The sequence below is a fragment of the Capricornis sumatraensis genome, chromosome 3, assembly GCF_032405125.1.
Source record: "Capricornis sumatraensis isolate serow.1 chromosome 3, serow.2, whole genome shotgun sequence".
In the NCBI taxonomy this organism is placed as follows: domain Eukaryota; kingdom Metazoa; phylum Chordata; class Mammalia; order Artiodactyla; family Bovidae; genus Capricornis; species Capricornis sumatraensis.
The window spans coordinates 169,855,249-169,869,958 of record NC_091071.1 but is presented as its reverse complement, the minus strand read 5'-3'; the positions used below and the strand labels follow the sequence as shown (position 1 = coordinate 169,869,958).

The 14,710-nt window shown below is 50.6% G+C and overlaps 1 pseudogene; it reads left to right on the top strand.

The window, feature by feature from the left end:
• Positions 1–12,337: 12,337 nt before the first annotated feature.
• On the top strand, positions 12,338–13,426 carry LOC138076932 (mitochondrial carrier homolog 1 pseudogene; annotated as a pseudogene).
• Positions 13,427–14,710: the final 1,284 nt, after the last annotated feature.

Here is a 14,710-nt window from a genome sequence, read left to right as displayed (position 1 = left end):
TACTTTTGGTAATGGAGTAGGGTGGGATTGGGTGGGAATAGGGTGGAAGGGTGCTGGGGGGAGCTAATGAATTAGGGAGAAAAACTTTTCATGTGTGCAGTATCGTATTTCAGAATGTCTCCTGGGGTCCTAACCATGTAATATTAAAACGGGGGGTGAGGTTGAAATATCCCAGAAAGACCTGTCTTCAGAAAACTTTCATTGCGGAGAACTGTTTCATATATCCTTTTAAATAGATTGCCCTGGCTTTTCCCCAGGCTTTCCTTTTCTCCTTTTTTTTTTCCTCCCTCTTTCTAGGGTCATTTTTATTTAAGGTCACATACCCCAGGGAGAAACTCTAGGCCCTCAGGTTGAATCCAGAGCTGTGGGGGTGACAGAAGCGCCGCCAGCCTCGTGGGCCCAGTAGCCTAATTTATACCTACTATCCCTGGAAGTCCAGGTAGCAGAGGAGTTGCCGCGGATTCCAGGTTGCTTAACAGGAGGGTTTAAAATTCTCCAGTTAAGCTAAGATTTAAACTCAAAAGTGTTTTCCTGGGTCAGTGGTTTTGAGGTCCAGCAGTTTGGCTTTTCTCTTTTGTCCTTTCTGTTCGAATGAGAACATTTTTATTTTTCTTCATCTGACCAGTGCCATAGACACAGGTTGATAGTTTTAAACTTACAGTATTGTTTGAACTCTACCTGTTTTTCTTGTGAAATCTGAGTACTTGCGGAAGTTTCTCACTTGATTTCAGGGTACTGTCCTCTACTCTCTAAGGTATTACTTTCCTTTTTGAGTGTGTTATGAAGGCAATTTTTAAAGGATATGACCAGTTAGAGCAATTCTAATTAAAAAGGAAAAGATTTTTACTTTGAAGTAACGGATGTCTCTAAGAGGACATTTTTAGATGATGGTTCGGAGGCTCTTTCCCCCACTCGACCCAGAGCTCCAAGACTAGAAGACCTGGCTAACAAACATAGGAGACGAAGGTAGGACACATTGATAAGAGCTTTGTACAGAGATTTGTACATTTGTGTAATAGGCCTTTTCACGCTTTATGTGTAGCTTTTTACCTGTAACCTTTATTACATTGTAAATTAAATGTAACTTTTGTCATTTGGGTGCAGTTTGTGATTCAGTTGCCATCACCTACTTCCGCTGCCATGAGGGACTATTTGTCAGAGGTACAGCTGTCAGGCTTGGGAGGTGACGCTGTGTCCCCATTTTATTACCACAAATAAAGATGCCCCCTGATGAATTGGAAATTCTAATTAAAGATTCCAGTCCCCTGATGAAGCCTCACTGAGCAAAGTGGGTTAAGGCAGAGAGACGGGTGCCCTTGTCCCAGTGTAACCACCACTGTCTGGCTGCAGCTGCGTGCGTTTGAGCTACAGCTCAGGAAGCACGGGAGTGAGAGCAAGCGAAGTTGAGGACGTTTAGAGGGGATCTCAGCTGGAGTTTGAGCTGGGTGGATGTGTCTTGCATGCTAGGACACTGTGCAGGAAGCGCACTGTGCATGGTGAGACAACGCACGTGACTGTGGCTAAAATGCCAACGAGGCTCCAAATCCCTTAGGACGAGAGTGTGGACTCACAGCAGGAGCAGCCTGGTAAAAGGAACAGAGATCTATAAAATCACAGCTAGACGGAAGTTTAACTTCTCTGCTGGCTTCTGTAATGATGACTGTCCTCATCTTCTGAGGACACCTTCCTGTCGTCATAGCAAAGGTTACTATTAGTGCTGGTTCAAAATCATTCGTTGAGTACCTGCCTACTGTCAAGCAACCATCTGCAGCATTTATTTAATTTTAATAGCCCTAGGGAATACTGTTTTTATCCCTATTTTACAGATGAGGAAACAGGCTCAGAGATAAACTTCCTTACGATTTTCATGTAGTGAAGTCAGGATTGGAACTGGATTCTGACTCCAGAGCCTGAGCACAGGTTAACACAGCCTCCGGGATGAAGTAAGGGGAGGAGTGTACGAGCCGTAGTTGGCTTGTCATCGGGCTTTATAGATTGGAGCTAGATGTTTGGAAATTGAAAGAAAAGTTTTTCCCAAACTGGACAACTTACTAGAAGGTATAATAAAGGATTTAGATGTATTTTAGGTAATAAAATCCTTCTGGTAAGAAATTATGCCATGTGTTATTTGGTTTCAGAATTTGAGTTGCAGAGTAAAACTTCAATTTGTGTCTCAAAGAAGGCTCAGTAGGGAATATCCGAGCCTGCAAAGCTCTTTCTTTTCAAAGGTTCGTTTGACTTTAGTGGAAGCTGGAATGGCTGAATTTGGTGCTTACACAGCAAATAGAGGCATGGTATGGAAACCTGGCATCCCTGGCACCCAGATTTCTGATTTATTCCAACCCTGTTTTAGTGCCCCTCTAAGGGGAATACTGCAGGAAGGGGCTTAGCTGCCTCTCGCCCCTAACACAGCTCTAGCCGATGACTGGGAGGTAAACCCCTCCTGTTCACCAGGATTGGCAGATGGTCTCCATTGCTCCGGTGAGCACATCGCTGGTGAGGGATGCAGAGATGAGAAGCGACTGTTGGTTCCCCAGCGTCCTATGCCCCTGATGGGCCCTCTGCTGAGAAGGGAGGGGATGACTCCTGTTTACCTCCCCAGGACGGGAGAGGGTGGTGAACCCCATGGAGAAGGACTTTTTGGCAGAAAACAACAGGTTGATCACAGCTCAAGAGCAACTGTTTGGTAACTGCTTGCCTAAAATATGCTTGTCGTTATCAACTCAGAATTTTTAGAGTCAGAAGGGTTTGTGAGATCCTGGCTGGATCCCTCATTTTGCTTGTGAGTGAACAATGGCAGTGGGGACTTCAGCTAACATGGATTGAACACGTGTGAGTTGGGCGTACGGAAGGGCACTACCCCTGCCCGCTAGAGGCCTGCCTTCTAGAGGGAAACAGGCACACTTACAGTGCTGCTGCTCAGATGCTGAAGGCTTCAGCTGAGGGATAGACGGGATGAGGACAGCAGAGATGAGCGAGACTGGGGTGTCAGGGAGGCCTCTAGGGAGATGACATTTGCGCTGAGCATTGATGATCAAGTCGGGATTTGCTGCATGGAGGAGTGTGAGCTGTAGCTCTCCAGGGAGAGGAACCAGTGAGAGATGCATGGAAGATGGATGAGGGGATGACTACTCGGCAGGAGGGAGGAATCAGGAAGACAGAGGCCAGGTCCTATGCTGTGAGCTTTGCTGGGGAATTTGAAGGTATAAGGAAGTCAGTGAAGGACATATGTGTGAAGACATAAATATGGGGAAAATCTAGAGACATACACATCACACACAGACATGCACCCTCCCCACCCAGAGTGGGGAGGTTTCAGGCAGGGCAGTGATTGATGGGATTCTGGTGTCAGAAAATAACAGATGAATGAGGCAGTTCCTGCCCTCGGGTGAGTCTCAAAGCAGGGGAGACAGGTGTTTCAGTTCTCTCCACACGGTTTAGCCAATCTAGAGGTTAAGTCCAAATGTTGAGAGAATGGGGGAAAGTTCCCCAGTAGTTGTCTGTGAGAGTGAGGGGGCGCTAAGAGGTGAGGATCGTGGAAAGCCCCGGACCTCTGACATTTCCAGATGGAGGTGGGGGCACTCCAGGCAGGGGCAGCTGCAGGAATAAAGGGGGTCAGAGTGTATTAAAGCCCCTGCCCCGTGACGATGGAGGTGGTAAGAAGGCCTGAGTGCTCACCTACCGAATTTGCATGGTATCTGCTGCCATGGAATGAGATTGCTGGAAGAATTGGACGTGCATGCAATCTTCTACCTCTGGACGGGGGCAGAGGAGCAGTTCCAGAGTCAGCCAGCAGGCGGGGCCCTGCTCCCATTCTCCGAGCTGCTGTAGGAACCGGTGTGAAGATGTAGGATGGTCCCCCGGGGCGGGAGATGAACGGGGAGAAGGAAAACAAATCTGGCTCCTTGTCAGGCACCCTGATGGTACTTTTGTGTGTTTTATAACCCCTAAATTCTCCCAGAAGACCCAAGAGGAGGTTGGTGGTGTTCCCCCCTTTATAGCTGGGAACTTGAGGCTCACAGAGAGTGCTCAGCTTGACAAGTGAATTTCTCAGCAATTCAAACCTGGCCCTGATGCTTAGGGCTGTGAACAGCACAAGGTAGCTTCTGACTTAGGTTGCGGCCCCTGCCTGTGCCTGGGGTCTGGGAGACTGGGTTGAATTTTGATCCCTTTCTGGTTTTTCTCTTTCTCAGTTTCCTACCCTTCTGTCTCCATCTCTGGTCCCCTTTGGGGTCTGTGGAGCTTCAAGTGCTGTCTCCACACCTGGGCCAGGCAGGGTGTCTAAAGGGGCCCCTGCAGACACTATTACTACACTCGTGGCCTGGGGGCAAGGTTACTGACAGGAAGTGCAGCTGAGATGTGGAGGGAGGCTTTCCACAGAGAGCCTCTGCTGATGAAGTCTCCCAGCCGGCCGGCCTGCCTCAGCCCCACAGCCCGACCCTCTCCTCATTACCATGGCCTTCCTCCACAGCCAGGCCACCACCTGCACTTGGAGCCTGTCTTCCCTCCCCTCCGGTTATGCCCTCTCCAACTGACGCCGTCAAGACGGTTTCTCCTCCAGACTTTCCCCAGCAGCGTTCAAATGCACCGTCACTGCTTTCAAAGAGAAACAAAGTGAAAAACCTCTCGATTCCACTTTCTCACCAGCGACTTCCTGTTTCTCTGCTCCGCTTTTCAGTACAACTTCTGGAAAGAATTGTCTCGTCTTGTGTCTTCACCTTCCCACTCGCACGCAAATCCACTTCAGTCAGGCTTTTGTCCTAACACTCTTATCAAAACCATGCCTGCTGATGACTCCAGTCCTGGTGTTCACTGCTCTGCTCAGAGCATTCCCGAGGCCCCTTATTTCCTGCAGTGTTAAGAGCCACTGTGTACACTGCTCTGCAGCCCCTCCCATTGCCTCTCTGTGCCGCTGCTTCTCTCCCCCTTGCTCCCTTGGCCACAGCCACCCCAGGGACTGGCTGGCCCTTAAAGGCACACTCCCATCCTGCCCTTGTGGCTGGAGATGGCTCCCTCCCTCACTGCCTTCAAGTTGAACAAGAGGACAGCAGGCCCTGGCCTCCAGTGGCTGGCCTGGCTCCCACAGCTGGGCCTTGGTATTCTCCTCCTGCACATAAAGTTTCACAGAACATCAGTGTCCAGACAAGACCGCTCTGTGACCATGTTGGGTCAAGACAATCATGTCTGAACACAGAAAAAATGTGAACGTTATCCAAACTACGAAAAGGAATAATTACCTTAAATGTCAATGGACTGAATTCTCCAATCAAAGAACAAAGTGGCAGACAGGATGAAAAAACAAGAGCCTAGGAATATGCTACCTACAGGAGACCCACCTTAGGGCAAAGGACCCACACAGATCAAAAGTGAGGGGATGGAAAAGGATATTTCATGTAAACAAATGAAAGCTGAAGTTGCAATACTCAAGTCAGACAAAACAGACTTTGAAGCAAAGGCTGTTAAGGAAAGATAAGGAAGGACAGTATATAATGGTAAAAGGATCAATACAAGAAAAGGATTTTATACTCATCAACATACAGGCACCTAATACAGAAGCACCCAAATATCTAAAACAAATACTAAGACATAAAGGTTGAAACTGATGGGAAAACAGTGATAGTAGGATACTTTAACACCTCACATCAATGGACAGATCTTCTGGACAGAAAATCAATAAGGCGACAGAGATGCTAAATGAGACAATAGATCGGTTAGACTTAATTGATACTTTCAGAACATTGCATCCAAACCACTAAAAGGACCAGCCATCCCTGTAGTGGGTTGACTCGTGACCCCAAAAGGTACGTCCACTTGGAACTCAGAATGTGACCTTATTTGGAATAAGAGCCTTTGCAGATGTAATTATAGTAAGCATCTTGATATGCAATCTTAGATAAGAGTGGGCCCTAGGTCCAATGATAAATGTCCTTGTAAGAGACAGGGAAAGACATCGAGACACAGGGGAAACTTGCGAAGAGCATCTGGAAGCCCAGGAACACGAGGGGCTGCCATCAGCCACCAGAAGTAAGGAGTGAGGCATGAAACAGAGCCTCCAGAAGAACCAACCCTGCCAACATCTTGACAGCAAACTTCTGGCCTCTGGAACCGTGAGAGTAAATTTCTGTTAAGCCACCAAGTTTGTGGTAATCTGTTACAGCTATCCCCCTACAGTTCATAAGGAAAACTTGTGTCATGCTAATAACAGCGGTAGCCTGGGTCTGGTTTTCCCTCCTCATTAAGGTTCATTAAGATCCCCAGTCATAGAATTGCCCCTGCTCTAGACAGCATCCAATCCATAGGAAAGTCCTGCTTCCTGGAGCCCTCCTAAATCATCTAACCCAAGTCCAAATCCTAGAGTAAGGCCTTTCTATCGCTCTCTGAGTGGCCCCATGGTCCCCATGCTCCCCATGGAGGGCGCTGTCCCTCACTATGAGTCAGAAACCCAAGGTGATAATTTTCCTGTCTTCCTGGTGGTCTTTGGCTGGAGGTTGCTGACAAAGTCTTCACCCAAAGGTTACCATCTCCAGTGAGGACTGCAGTCGCCCCACCCCCCTTCTGCCTCCCGTTTCCCTTGCTCCATTTTCTGCATGGCACCCATTGCCTTCACCCACACTGGATCAATTGCTTATTCACTCTGTATTGTTTATGGTCTGTCTTACCCATCCCCAACCCCATTTGAATGTGAGCTCTACTAGGGGCATGGATGGTGGTTGCAATTGTTTCTGGATGTATTCGAAGTGGCTGGGACAGGGATTAGCTCATCTAGTGAAAGTGAAGTCGCTCAGTCGTGTCTGAGTCTTTGCGACCCCATGGACTGTAGCCTATCAGGCTCCTCCATCCATGGGATTTTCCAGGCAAGAGTGCTGGAGTGGATTGCCATTTCCTTCTCCAGGGGATCTTCCCGACCCAGGAATTGAACCCAGGTCTCCCACATTGCAGGCAGACGCTTTACCATCTGAGCCACCAGGGAAGCCTAAACAAGCAGTAAATATTTGTTGAATGAAAGAACCATTGCTAGGAGAGGCACTCCTAACCAACTTGGTCATCAGGAAGGCTTCCCTAGAAATGGAGTGTGAAGGCTGGGGTCTGATGGGGGAATAGAGGTGATCCTGCATGAAAATGGTGAGGAGCTTTCCCAGCAGGTGCAAAAGGCCTGGGGAAGCAAGGGGGTGTTTCAGGATTAATGGAGTACAAGCGCTTCCAAGTGGCTGAAGGGGGAGTTTTGGAAAGGGAGGGCAAGAGATGAGATTGCAGAGTTGTCAGGGCCCAGAAGAGCTGGGTCATTGGGAGCTCACACTTCACCCCAGGGCCATGGGGATAGTTACTCCACAGCAGGTGGAATCTTCCTGAACCAGGGATCAAACCTATGTCCTCTGAATTGGCAGGCGGATTCTTAATCTGGACCACCAGAGAAGTCCAGAAGGCAGCATTTAAAGGGCAGATGGCAGGACGGTGCTGAGGAAGAGGTGAGGCTGGAGGCAGTGGCAGAGACTGAAGACCAGTGGCAAGACTGAAGGCGCCTGGGTCGAGGTGGCAGCTGCAGAGAGGAGGTGGAGTCCTGGGAAAAAGAAGACCCCTGGCCTGGGCACCTGGCCTTTCAGAGGTGCCATTCACTGCGGAGGGGAGCGTGGAGGAACGGGTTTCGGGAAGGCGCTGAGTGTGAGGACCTTCAGGGGAACATCAGGGGAACATCAGGGGAGACGTCAAGTGGGCTGTACGTATACCTGGAGCTTAAGGTCAGACTGGAGATTCAGGCTCAAAAGACGGCCGCAGTGGGAATGAAGCCTTGGCGGAGTTTTCTGAAGACTTCTGCCTGAGGAGCCGCAGCCCCGGGGGCTCAGAGCAGGCGGGGTGTCAGGAAAGGTGGAAGGAGACCCACCACCCCTTTTCCACTCTCTCTGGGGTCTCTAGGTCTCACTTTGCTCCCTGGAGCCCCCTGGCCCACATGCCTGGAATCACTTGCTAGGACAGAAGAATCCTCTCCTAATGATTCACCGCCCCTGGCTTGTTTAGAAGGAAGTGGAAGAGGCTCTGTGTTGCACACAGCACATACGCTCTGGAACCAAAGCCCCACCTGGGGGTGGAGATGGCAGCCCGGACCTCCCTGGGACTCAAGCCCTCATTATTCTGGGAAAGTTCAGAAGTGGGGCCACATCAGGGGTCAACCAGAGGCAGTCTGGGCACAACGGCACCATCAGCAGCTCCCAGACAGCAGGGCTGGGAGGCAAGTCTGGCACAGGCTGGTAAACTCCCTTCCCACTCCAACGGCCCCAGCCCCCTGCCCCTGAGACTCTGACTAGAGCTGGAGGCAACCCTGTTCAGATGGGGAGGCTTAACCCAGGCTCTCTGGGCTCCACCCCGCTTCCTTCTGCCTCCCCCTGCCGTCTGCCAACCAGCGAGACAGGGCTTCCCTCCTGCCTCCTTGGAGCACCAGCATCTGCAGCCCCCTGAGTGTCCCTCCGTGCCTACCAAGCCATGTCCCACACCTCCTCTGGGAACTTAAAATACAGTTCACAGCACATCACTCTTCATTCCAATGTCCCTCAAGCAGGGACTTGTCCCCAAAGCTTTAGGATCAGAGGCCAAGCTCCGGGGCCTCCCATGCTGCCACTTGACACTTTTTTTTATTGTCAGTTCCTCAGTGCGCATCCTCCTTCGTGCCCTCCCACTTCGTTTCCCACTCACCCTTGGCTCGCATCACTTCCTCTGAATGACCTTCCTTGGTCCCAAGGTTGCTGCAGGAAGGTCAGCTTGAATAAACCTCACTCTCTCGGTTTTTTCCACCAGGGTTTCTGGAAGGCAGAGTCTGGGTCTGTGGTGTTGACCATAGTTTCCCAGTAAACCCACAGTGGGCCAGCCAATAGGGATGGCATTGAACTGAAATGTATCATGAAGCACTTCCACTTTCTCTCTTCCCGAGATCCTTGGGTCCTGCCCCACTAGATTGGGTCAGCAGGGGGTGTTACCCTCCATCCCAGCAACAAGCGGCAGCTGAGTCCAGAGACTGCCCCCGCCCACCCCACCCCCCACTCCAATGCTGCCCAGAGGGTCTCAGCCCTGAACCCTGTGACCTGGCAGGGTGTTGGGAGGAGACATCAGCAACTGAAGTCGAGTTTCATCAAAGTTCCCGGTCCCTTAGGGGGAAGTAAGGGTAATGAGATAGAGTTTCTGTGGGAAAGCTCCAGAGGGCCCCTGAGAAAGGGAACTTGCCCGGGGTGTCCTGCCTGGAGCAGCGAGCAGCAGAGGGGCTGCTGGATCCTGGGACCCTGATTCCGTCCCTTCCTAGCAGCAGACCTTGGGCACACTGTTTACCTTTCCCCTGCAAAATAGAAAGCACCAGATAACCCCATCTTGGGTATGGTGAGCTGAGCGAAGCCATGCACCAAGAGCCTTTTGCATGGCGCCTGGTGCGTGGGAAGCCAAGTTCTTCCCAGGCCTTCCCATCATCTTCCTGCTTGTGAAAATTCAAATGTGTGCCACGTCCTGGCTAACGATGGCTGGGCCAGACCCAGCAGAGGGGACAGAAGACATCAGGGCAGACATGCTGACTAGGGGCTGTGGGACAGGGCCCTGGGGCTGAGGAAGACCAGAAAGTCCTAACAGGAGGAAGTGGGGAGACCTGTGGCCTCCTTCAACACCTTGTCATTGCAGCTGGGGAAACTGAGGCTGAGAGGTGGCAGGAGTTGCTGTCGGAGTGTTGCCTGGAGCCAAGGTTGGTACTGCAGTTCTCCTGAACCTACCACACTGAATGTAGGCTTTGAGGGCACATGCTTTAGACACAGACAATTGTTTAGCTCAAGATCACAAGGAAGGACTTTCCTGGTGGTCCAGTGGCTAAGGATCCATCTGCTAATGCAGGAGACATGGGTTTGATCCCTGGTCCGTGAAGAGTCCACATGCCGCAGAGCAACTAAGCCCGTTCGTCCACAACTGCTGAAGCCCATGTACCCCAGAGCCTGTGCTCACCAAGAGAAGCCACCACAATGAGAAGCCCGCACACCACAGCCGGCTCACTGGCACTAGAGAAAGCCCACACACAGCAGCAAAGACCCAGCACGACCCCAAATAAAGCAAAGGTCACAAGAAAGGTTGTGACAAGCCAGGGACGCAGGGCTGCCAACTCCCTGGGACCCTTCTCTCTACCCCAAGGAGGTCAGGGAGTGAGGGTAGATCCCACGTTCTAGCATCTTCCCATCATCTACTCAACAAACACCAGGTTCTGTGAAAATAGGAGAAAGAGACACAGCCAGCTCTCAGGGAGTACACAGCCAACTAGGGAAGAGATGCTAAGAAATCACAAGTAAATATTAGAGTATGACTATAAATAGTGCTGTGGAGAAGGGGTTCATGGAACTGTGCAGGGGTGTAGCTAAGGAGGATGCTCCATCTGTGGGATCAGGAAGGTCTTTTGAGGATGTGATACTTAAGCTGAAACTCAGGATGAAAAAGGTCATTGTGAGATAATAATTATATATCGATATTGATATCCACCCCTGGCTCCTGGCACAGAGTTCCTATAAGCTTGTAATTTCCTGACTGAAGTGAACACTAGGAGCATCTTTCATTTTATTGTAGTCACTTGTGGGGCTGGGGGGCTGGGATCCTGGCTGGGGGCTGGTCACCAGGAAGACCAACCATGATTATAAGCTTGGAATTTTCACACACATACACACACACACACACACACACACACACACACACACACGCCCCATGCCAACTTCTCCAGGGGAGAGGGCTTGAAATGGAGGTTAGTTATTGATTATGTCCACATAAAGATCCCCAGAGCATGGGTTTTGGGGAGCTTCTAGATGAGCCAACGCATCCCTGTTGTGGGAGGATGGCACATCCCAGTGCCACAGGGCAGAGGCTCCTGTGCTCGAGACCTTTCCAGGCCTCACACTGTGCGTCTCCTCATCCGGCTGTTCATCTGTATCCTTTGTTGTGACCTTTAATAAACTACTAAAGGTAAGTAAGTGCTTCCTTGAGTTCTGTGAGCCACTCTAACAAATGGGTCGAACCCTAGGAGGGGGTCATTGGAAGTGTTGATGTCTAGATGGCTGGTCAGACTAGCCTCTGATGTGTGTGGAGAGGAGCAGTCTTATGAGGCTGAGCCCTTAACCTGTAGAATCTGATTATGTCTCTGGGGTGATAGTGTCAGAATGCAGTTGAATTCTAGGGCACAATTCTAGTTGGTATCACAGAGAATTACTTGGCATGAGGGAAATTCCCTGCGAAGATAGGGCTTTTCCCAACACGGTTAGCCAGGCAAGAGGGTGGAGTGTATTCCAGGCAGAGGGAATGGCATATGCAAAGTCCTGTGGTGGGAGGAAGTGCTCCAAGTTTGTCTTTTCAAGATAGTGGGTTGAAGGCATCTTCTTCCTTTTTTCTTCTTGAAAATCATCCTGGCCCCTGACACACACACACACACACACACACACACACACTCACACTCACACACACTGAGGAGAACAAGAAATAAGAACTCCATCTTCTAAGAAGATATTTCTGACCTCAAACTAAAATATTGCAGAAAACAACCAAATACTCTAGATTCCAGTATGGTTAAATAATGGTTATTAAACTTTTTTTTTTTTTTTTCTCTAGCTCTAGAACTTGGCCTCCTCAACCCTTCTCTTTCTCACTGCATTAACTAACAAAATTCCAGTGCCTGGCCCTAAGAATGAAAATCTCAACTTCTATAAAAACAAGCCTCAGAAAGATGGGGAGGACCTGTCTTTTCTCCCCTGAAGCTGTAGAAACAGAAATACTTACTATACTCCATCATAAAAATGAATTTAAGGATCAGACATGATAGAGGTGAAAGCAAGAAATTTCATGAGCATGTCCAACTTGTTTTCCTGTCCAATGTCTTAGAAAGATTGAAGGCAGGAGGAGAAGGGGAGGACAGAGGATGAGATGGTTGGATGGCATCACTGACTCGATGGACATGAGTTTGAGCAAACTCCGGGAGCTGGTGATGGACAGGGAAGCCTGGCGTGCTGCAGTTCATGGGGTCACAAAAAGTCAGACACAACTGAGTGACTGAACTGAACTGTAGAGACTGTGGGGCTATGCATGAGAAATGTGTTAGCTCTGTTAATGAACATCAGTCCTGGCAAGGGTTCCAGACAGCCAGGGTTCAGATTGTTCAACATTCTGTGCAAGTAGCTTTTAAATTTCAGACTTAAGACTGGGATGGCAACTGGCTACTTTAACTGATCATTTGAGCCAGGATAATCACTGAAAGGGAGCGGGATGGTATGGTCCTTGCCCCATCAGCTCCTCTGCCTGCCTTTTGTCTGTGGAAAACTTAGTCAAAGAATAAGTTTAGGCTCCAGGCGGTGCCACGGGGATGGCAAGAGCCAGAGCTGAAGCCCGAGCTCGCCGTGGGATGGTGGCGGGAGTCAAGGCCTGGACTCAGGGATCCGCTGCCTGCACCTCCATGCCACCCTCAGCCTGTGGCACAGCCCTCCACCCGCAGGATGGATGGTGCATCTGGGGACTTGGCCTCTGGGGACAATGCCCTGACCACTGGGGCTCTTTTCGTGGCGCTGGGTGCAGGAGTGATGGCGCTCAGCCACCATTGAGCGTGACTGCTACTCATCCAGGTGGGTCATGAGGCAAGGCCCTTCACCACTGGGACCAACGTGCTGGGGAGGAAGGTCCTCTACCTTGCATGTCAAGCACATCATGCAAGTGGACGGAAAGACAGGGCTGCTTCTAGCCTGAGCCCCCAGGCTGACGTCCAACGCCCTCTCCATGGTGACCCAGGGCAGCAGGAAGAAGGTACCAGAGGAGATCCAGCAGGTTTCCAACAAGGATGACATGAAGACGTCTCTGAAGAAGGTGCTGAAGGAGACCTCCTACACGATGGTGATGCCGTGGGTGGTCGCGCATCCTGGCCCTCCCCCTGCAAGTCATCTCAGCGTGCTGCATGGTCCAGTTTGCGGGATGGGAGGCCAAGTCCAGTGGCGTGTTGACCTCCATTGGGAAGATTTTCAAAGAAGAGGGCCTGCTGGGATTCTTTATGGGCTTAAGCCCCCACCACCTAGGCGATTTTCTTGTGGGGCTGTAACCTGCTGGCCCACTTCATCAGTGCCTACCTGGTGGATGGCAGCATGAGTGATGCCCTGGTGGGGCTGGGGCACGACCAGAATCTAGGTTCCCAGTTCAGCCAGGCACTGGCCATCCGGGCTGACACCAAATTCGTGATGGGGATTGCGATGAGCTTGCTGATCTCCTCCTTCCTGCTGGCTGGTGATTTCTTGGCAATGAGGGACTGTGGGCTGGGCTCCCTCCTTAGTCCCCAGTGTTCAAATCTTGGATCCACCCCTGGAAGTACCTGAGTGTGCAGGGCCAGCTCTTCCGAGGCGCCAGCCTGCTTTTCCGCCGGGTGTCATCAGGAGCGTGGTTTGTCCTGGAGTAAGCTGAATCACCTAAAAAAACAAAACCACGCTGTCTCAGCCTGGCCACCGCGGGTGAGGCCTGATCATCTTGGGGCACCTGTCAGACGACCACCCCAGCATCACCTAAGGTGCTCTAGCACGGCGAGGCATCAGTTTCCATATTTCCCATGCGTCTGTCCAGAAGCAGGGACTGGGTGGGGGTGAGGCTGCGTCCAGTGGACTGGGCACTCTTAGACCCGGGGAAGGTGGGGTGGAGCTGGGGAACGGGGGCCGAATCCCCTCACTCTGCAGATTTCCCGAGTCTCCCTCGTGCACGGGGCCAGAGACAGGCTTGTGGAGGCCCACATTGCACGGGCAGAGGCTCATGAGTTCAAGTCCCACCCCCAACTCACACCCTTCAAGTCACCCCCTACTCTCATCACGCAGCTCAGCTGGGAGCTTCATGCTCTTGCTTTGTAAATAGGATGTGATCTCCTTTCACCAGGCTGCCGCCACATCCAGGCTAGGAGTCTATCTTTGTTTTTCTCAACACTACTTGTCTAAGAAGACAGCACATTCTACATGGGAAATCGTATGACTGCTCAGAATGTATTCCCCTCCTCGCCCACACCCAACCCTGGTCAAGTCAAAGGCTCCTCAGTTTAATGCTGATGCCTCATGTGCAGGATATGGTTATCTGTGCAATCGTGAACGCTCAGATGTTAGGCAGATCAATGTCTCTAGTCGTATCCAGTTTAAAGTACCTAATAAGATCTGACCCTTTCTCCAGCAAATAAATGCATTGGTGGTGAGTTGGGGAAAAAAAAGCAAAAATTCAATCAGAAATGAGAACATGTGAAAAACAAAAGAGACCAAATAGTAATAATGTAGTCATTAAGCATAGCCAAGAGTCTTTAGTTCCTTCTCAGTGGCTATACATAATATTCTGAGTCATATCCTGTGAGCGGTCTTATAGATACTGAAACCCCAGGTGGAGAAGTTAATTGCATGATGGTCAGAATGTGCCCACTCTGCCCACCACATGAGCTGCCACAGTTCTGAGAATGGCCTCAGAGAAAGGGAAGATGACTGTCAGAGCTGACTGTGCTGTTTCTGCATTCAGCCCCTTCCTTCTGTCTATAAAGCACTCTTGCCTGCAAAATCCCATGGATGGAGGAGCCCAGCAGGCTACAGTCCATGGGGTGGCAAAAAGTCGGACACGACTGAATGACTTCACTTATACTTCTGTCTATAAACCTCTTGCCACTGGCTGCCAGTGGTGAGGAGTCGGCCTTTGAACAGACTTCTGCCCCTCACCCCTGCCC